Below are 8,010 nucleotides of genomic sequence, written 5' to 3'. Positions count from 1 at the left end.
CTTTCCCTCTTATAAGGGCTCTTGTGATTATACTGGGTCCACCTGAAAAATCCAGGATAACCCCATCACAAAATTATTAACTTAATCATATCTGAAAAGTTTCTTTTGAATGTAAATTGACACATTCACAGGTTCCTGGAAATAGGACATCGACTTCTTTGGGGAGACATTATTCAGACCACCACAAGGACTAATCAAATATTCTTAGGTCATGTTCGGTCAATTCTGCCTAACAAAGCCAAGTTCAAAGAAACAACTGTAAGAAAGCAAAACCAGGGATATCAGATAGATTAACTAAAGAACTTGCTCCAAAATCAAGGCCTGAGGTTCTCATTGTTTTTGCCCAGGATGATGTTATATCGACTTATAATTGCTGTATGTCTGTCATGAGCTTATTTTTATTTTTACTCCTGACATCTGTCTTTCAATTTGAGATTACTTCTAACCTATCTTAAAGTGTATTAATTCTATTTTAATCAAGCTAATCTGGTAAAATTATTTTTTTCTGATTCTTGTTTATAGCTATTTATAATTTTGTAAAAGTTCTCCATATTAAATTCTATAGCATAGTAATTATATTTTATTTACATGTCTTATCCCATAAATGATTAACTTTCTATTTGGTAATTTCATTTCCATTGTTTCTGTTTTACTTATTTGTTGGCCAACTTATTTTCTCTAGCTTGGTTTGTTATTTTTTATTATCAAACATTTTATAAAATATTATAGAGAATAATTGAGGACTTGATGATAATCTTTCTCTGGACCTATTCACTTACTTTACTGATGAAGGAAAATGACCTAGACCTAGTCTAATATTGTCAACTAGAATTGGGTAAATAGACTAACTATATTCCTTGGAAGAAGTCATAAAAAAAACTATGTGTCCACCAACATATTCTGTCCAGAAATCTCCACTCTCCATTGGGAATTTGAGTAATTTATATTTGTAGGTCTCTCAATTTACATATTAAATCTAGTTGTGTGTTTGTATGTGTATGTATGTAATTGTAATAAAAATAAATGTTTAGCTACCAAGATAGAGCCTATTTGCCAATTTTTAATGCTCAGCACTATTGTGCAAGTGAAACATGTCAGTGTCATTTATTATTTTTTCTATAATTTTTTGCTTATATTAAATAGCAGATGTCCAATTGAATATACAGTTTCAGATACACTGGGTGCAGAAAAATGTTACAGGAAATTAAATACCATTAAAATATTACTTGGAGTCTTCCAAAAGGTCAAGAGTGTTATATATAAATCTTCAAAGGGTATATCAAGTCATAACTTTTAGAAAGTCTTTTTGTGTTACCAAGATATTTCTTATAACCTTCTCTTTTATAAACTTTGCAGAAATTCCATTATCATAGCCTAGGGCAGTCAAAGTCATTCTCATGTTCAATACAATTCCTCAATTTTATTTTTCTGTATCTGAATCTGCACATTTTTTTTTTTAACACCTACAGCACCTGGTATTCCTAGGTGGTCTCCTATCCAAGTACTAACCAGGCCAGACCCTGCTTAGCTTCTGAGATCAGACAAGATTGGGCACGTTCAGGGTGGCATGGCCATAGACTCAGAATTTACAATATAATATTCTATAATCTAGTCATATAGCTCATAATTTAAACAAATTAACTGAATAATTTGGAATGACATCTCTCAAAAGGGTAGATTTATCAAATTATTTTTTTCTCTGCCCAGCTTTCATTATTGAATAAAATTAATTGCTAAATAAAATTTTCTTTAATTATGCTGGAGATATTTATTCAATCCTTATCTTTACCCTTATAACACTTGATATTTTCATATTCTTGCATTGATTATAGTTTATTCAACATTTATATAAGTGTTTCCTTTCTAAATTAAGTAATGTATTTGCTTTCACCCCAATCCCTTCTTCAGCCAAAGTATTGTCAACTCCTAGAAGGGAAAGAAACCTAATCAATAACAGCTAATTTGTCTTTCCCAACAACTTGAAGTCCCTAAACATGCCTAACAGGCAAGAAGTAAAAGCACTCTTAAAAGGCAAAATGAGACACACAATAAAATGTGAACTAGCCTGTATAAACAAAGCACTCAAGACCTCAAAATGAATTAAAGTAGGATAAAGTTGAATAACTGGATTTTATAGCATACTTGGCTATCTAGTTTGTATACCATTGGCTATCAGAAAGAGTAAATCTTTCAAAAGTGTACATGAAAATAAACTAGCATAGCAGCTGGATCATTTATTACAGGGAATTTCCATGTTATGTCTCTAAAGTAGGTAAGGCTATTTGAATTATTCATGCTTTTCTTTATGCCTGGAATGTCTGTCCCTTTTTTGCCAATGTGTAAAAATTTTAATTATTTCCCAAAACTCAGTGTATATCTCTGTGTGTGTGTGTATGTGTGTGTGTGTGTGTGTGCATATATACACAACATTACACAGGATTCCCATGATTTAATCAACCTTATCTAATACAGCATATTTTCCTTTCTAGTACTCCTATCATATTATCAGAAAAAATAAGACCATGTTTAACTACTGATTTATGTATTCTTTTATTCCTCTCTAAACCCTGGGTTTGTTTTATTTTGTTTTAAATATCCTATGTTTCGGAGATTAATGTAAATATCACATATATTTTAGAAACATTATAATTGATTTTCAAATATTTTTATTAATAGTTTTCTATTGAAAATACATGCTTTTTTTTTTAAAGATCATTATACACTTACCTGTTAACTCTCACCTCAGAAAGATGCTTGGGTAAAGGAACATGATGTTGCTGCTCTTATGATTTCTATCTACAAGGTTTAGTATATAGCAATTATCAAATATATGCCTTCTGAACTTCCTATATTTCTCAGCAAATTAGAAGTAATATTCAGTTAATAAAATATTAATAGATAGACAAATAAATAGACAGAATTTCAGAATTTCTCTAAAATTCCTTTGTCAATCTTTAGTCTGATATTCCAATCTAAAGAAAAAACTTAGTCTATGTATTCTCTCCTTCGCAACCATAAAGATGATAGAACTGATACAAAGAAATTTTGTTCTCTGATCTACCTTCTTGCTTGTTAGTTCCTTCATTAATTCAATTCAGAGCTACCGAGAATATCATGCAGTTACATTTGTTAAACGACACCACACCTTGATGTGAATAATAATAAACTAGTGTTTCTTGAGTGAAATTTCAGAATGTCATTACCATAGCTGTAAAAACTGTTAAAACTACACAGTCTTGGGCCCCAGTCTCAGACCAAATAAATTATAGTTTCCACAAAAGTTATTCATTATATATTTTAAGCAAATTTCCCAAATGTTTTGGGAGGTAAAAGCTGGTTTAAGTAACAGTGGAAATTTGTGCATGGCATAGTTTTTGTTCTAAAGCAAAGAAAATCCAGTTTCTGTATCAAATCTCCTGAGCCAACATAAATGTTGCCTATATCACCTTATAGTCAATGAGCTTTAATTACTTCCATTTTACACATTAATTTCATATAACATAAGAAGGAAAACCAGATAACCAGAGGAAAATATTATATAAAACTCTAAAATGAAAAAGAATCGTGTCTGGCTTCATGGGAATGGAAAGATAATGAGGAATCAATGGTGAGGAAACAATAGTGTTGAAATCCTTAGATAATTAAAGAAGATTTCTTGGTCCACTAAACTTCTTTGTCATTCATTATAAACATTCTAGTGTCAAATCTCCTTGTTTCTTTATGGTATTTTAAAGTATTTAAAAAAGAGTTAACATATGTTGTGTTATTACCTATTTTTGTAATGACTTTTGCATGGTTTCAATACAAAATTAAAAATATTTGTGTAGAAAATCTATCTCTGTTTTATGTCCTTCAGGTCTATCTTTATTATTAATTATTAAATAAATTATACTTAGTCAATCATTCTATTCAACTTGGAATATAAGAGAAAACTTTTTGGATATATTACAAATGAACATACAAAATTTGGTTAGGTTTTGTTGAAAACGTTTCTGTTTTCTTTTTATGCTTAATATATCTTTTGTGTTTTAATCTAAATAATAATAATGGAAATAGTTATATTTAGTATTGGACTAATATAAGTATCGAATTACTTAGATTCAAATGCCAATTTTATAACAGCTTAATAAACTGGGCTTCAATTTTCTCATTTATAAAATGATAGAGTTAAAGCATTAAATGATGGTATTTTAACAATAATACTTTGTACTTATTGATATTTAACTTTTATTTGCATAAAGAAAAAATCAGTAGTATTTTAAATTTTTAACAACTTGAGATATATATGTATGTATGTATGTATGTATGTATGTATGTATGTATATATAAAGAAAATTTCTACTTTTGAAGAAATATATTTACCCATGGTTTGTTTTATATACTCTATTTAAAAGAGTAGTCAGATTACTTGACGTGAGTACTAAAGTAACCGTTTACATATTTTATAATAAATTCAGAAGCAGATGACCAAAGAAAACTGGTCTAGGAATAATATGTCCCTCCAAATTATCTTAATGTTTTGAATATATTTCAAAGTGCACTAAAAAATATTCAAAAGATACAACAATTTTAGTATTTTATTATTCTGAATTATAACACTAAAGTTTATGATAACCATAGTTGTGAGACTCCCTATGGGTGTCGTAGGATTTCTTCGAGAGCTAAGTATTTGTAATTCTCATTAAAGGTTTTATGCTAGAAGCAAACCACTGAGGTTGAAGAGGCTCAAGAGAACTGAATACTCTAACACATATGATGCTTTATTGTTTAAAATTAAAAATAAATAATAAATATATTATAATTTATTCTAGCTGTTTTTATGAGAGAAAAGTATAATACTAAATTTTCTATAAGCCAAAATTATAAAATGTTTATTTTCCATATCAGAAATTATTTATTATAGAAACTTTATAATCCTCTTAGATGACATACAATCAAATCACACAATATATCATTGTATTTTTTTAAGAATTTAATGTTTCTAATGGACTATACTTTTCTTAGCTTCAAAAAAGATCTTTTCAAAAGAACCTAAAAGAATAAAGCCAAGACATCCTTCTTGTTTACTAGCCTTTTGTTTCAGACTAATAACCAGGTTCTTTAAAATGTCATCCAGAACCCTTCAGAATCAGATCCTGGCCTATTGCTACAGGTTTATCTCTTGATATTCTCTTTCAAAATATTGTACTTTAGCCCTATCAAATTACTACTATTCTAAATACTTTGTGCTCTTTGCTGCCTCCTGTCAAATGCTTGTCCCTTGAAAATACCACCAAGACAACCTGATGATAAGGTGAAGCTGTATTTATTCTTACCCAGGAAAGGGAGATAACTAACTTGACAGATTCTTAGCAGAATCTCATAACAGAAGGGCAAAGTTAGTACATTTATGAGGTTTTGGAATCTTGTTTAAATAAAGTTTTTCATTGTGAGATCTTAAAAAGGATTAGGTGAATATTATGATATAAGAATTTAGGACTGTTAGACCCAGCAAGGCAAAAATTTTGAAGCGAGGGTTTGGAAGACTCTTGGGAAATAATCAGTCATTTGATTCTATCTACTTAAAAGTCGAATGGTCTGACATTTATTTAAATGCTTTTTTTTCAAAAGTTTTTATAAAATAGAAAAGTTATTTTAAACTTTCATTTTCCTAGGCAAAAGTTTTCAGGAATATTATTTCAGGAATATGTTTCGTTCTTGAAAACACTGCACTGGTAAAGTCAGGTTAGTGAAGACAGACAAGTATTAAATGCAGGTCAATGCAATGGGTGAACTGTGTGGCTGTGGTCAGTTTCTGATTTTCACTCTTTATCTTTGCACATGTCTATCTCTCTTTCTAGATTGCTCTCCTTTTGGAAATTTTGGACAACTTCTAATTTTTTTCTAGTAATTTTCGTGTAGTCATCCCTCCTGAGACATTAATGACATTATTTTTGTTGCTATTGTCTTTACTGCTATTATTGATCTTTTAAATACAGTTATAAGATTACATGGTATTTAAGAAAATGTAATTTGCAATAAAATGATATATTTACTCACATATAATTATTAACAAAATTCAATTTCTTTGCTTATATTCTTCAAGCCCTATGAAGAGCTAACATAGATCACAGCAGTATTCTAAAACATCCATTATGTTCTTCCATTCATTTACTTAACACATTACCACTTTAAAAAAAAAATGCCAGAAAATTTTTTCTTATTCATTATTACCACATCGACATCCTTTCTATCCTATAATCATTTTTGTTCCCAATCCCAACTCAGTCTTTCCTCTCAATCATTCTCAATAACCAAATTTAAAGTACTCCAGCATAGTAAACTTTTGTGTGCTCAGGTCTTGTAGTGTCTGTAGGAAGGGAGTGGTAGAGAAAAAGTAAGTAAAATTAGATTTCTCTTTAGTGGGCAGGGAAAAACCTGATAATGCTTTCTGTCCAATTTCACTTCAATTTCTATTATAAGTATTGGGTTACAAGCCCGTATTTGCTAGTAATTGATGAAAACCTTGAAAGAAAGGGCCAGATCTTATTCATATTGATATTATAAACAAACATGTCACAGCCTGTGTGTCTTTTAAAGTTTACATAAATGGCAAAATGTTCTAAAAAAAATGCCTTTTTCATATATTGTACTGTAATAATTTATTCATTTTCTATACAATGAATGACTTTATATATTTGAAATGTAGAAAGCCATATAAGAATACAACATGCATAATAATTTTCTTGGTAAGCAAAACCTTAGATAATTATTGTATACTTTTTTTTTAATTTAAAAATGTTGAAATGCTCATTCTTTTACATGTCTACCTAAACATATAAGCTCAAGGACTTGCTAGTGGAAATATCAGTCTTTCAATAGTTTGGCACTTATGAATTGCATCTTGTACTATTTGGAACATGAGAAGTGAGATAAAAATGATAAACATAAGACATGATGGCTTCCCAAAGTCCCCCTTCCTTTTCTCATGGACTTTAGATGATGGTAATCATCAATGCTTTTGTGAGGTGAGGAATCAGGACTAAGATGACAAACCATCCTGGTCTGCCCAAGTCAGTCACAGTTTTAGAATTTAGAATTTCATAGCCTACATAGCCTTACCAATATGGTTGACTACCCTCATCAGACTATAATAAACAAGGGATATCATGTAAGACAGCAGTCATTCTATTCAACAAGCTATGATGTTCAAGACTAACGTCATGATTCTGACCCTGAAATTAATTTGAGCCCTTTGTGGCAGGCTGACTTCAAAGATGTTTCTTAAAATTTCTGCCCTGCAGAGCACACAACCTAAGTATTTCCCTCCATTTGAGAATGAAGCACATTAATAATAATAATAATAATAATAATAATAGTAATAAACTTTTAAACTCAAAAAGTAAGATGTTTAATTAAAAGGAATGAGATGAATTTCATGTATATTTTGGAAGAGAAATTTTATTGGGTTGCTGAGAAATGGAACTAAAATATATAGATGTGTTGAGGATTTTTTGTTTTTGTTTTTGTTGTTTAACGGCACAGGATGTTAACTTGGAGCAAGAGAGACTCAGGTTCTGTGAAATACTACAGGATCCTATTAAGTCACTATTTCGTATTTGTGAAACTTTGTAATGCTATGAGTTTTTATATAAGAATCAAAAGAAAAATAAATGTTCAATATATATCTTATTCTTGGTAAGTATTCATTTTTATTATTAATAGTATTTTAAAGATATTCTGTCAATGTTAAATTTCAATAATAAGCACAATTCAGGTAAGCATACTTGCTGCTGAATTCTTAAAAGAGATTATTTCAATATTAATTCAATAATTATGTTGAATGAGGGAGATATACCAGAGGGTAAAATTGCAAATAACTTTTAAATTAGGAGAAATTAGTGGAGACTATGATAGCCCTTCGAATTCACAAAGGCTGAAAACAATTTCCAAAGCTTGTGTCTGAAATCTAAAGAACAGATTTGGAATTTTGACATTCTCTGGAACTACCTCGGTGGTATTCAGAAATAT

At 29.7% G+C, this 8,010-nt stretch overlaps 1 pseudogene; it reads right to left on the bottom strand.

Annotated features, from left to right (window-relative positions):
- Positions 1–1,460: 1,460 nt before the first annotated feature.
- Positions 1,461–1,579, bottom strand: LOC112485100 (annotated as a pseudogene).
- Between the last annotated feature and the right edge of the window lie 6,431 nt (positions 1,580–8,010).

The sequence above is a fragment of the Pteropus alecto genome, unplaced genomic scaffold (genome assembly GCF_000325575.1).
Source record: "Pteropus alecto unplaced genomic scaffold, ASM32557v1 scaffold95, whole genome shotgun sequence".
Taxonomy (NCBI): Eukaryota; Metazoa; Chordata; class Mammalia; order Chiroptera; family Pteropodidae; genus Pteropus; species Pteropus alecto.
This window is presented reverse-complemented; position numbering and strand designations above follow the sequence as displayed.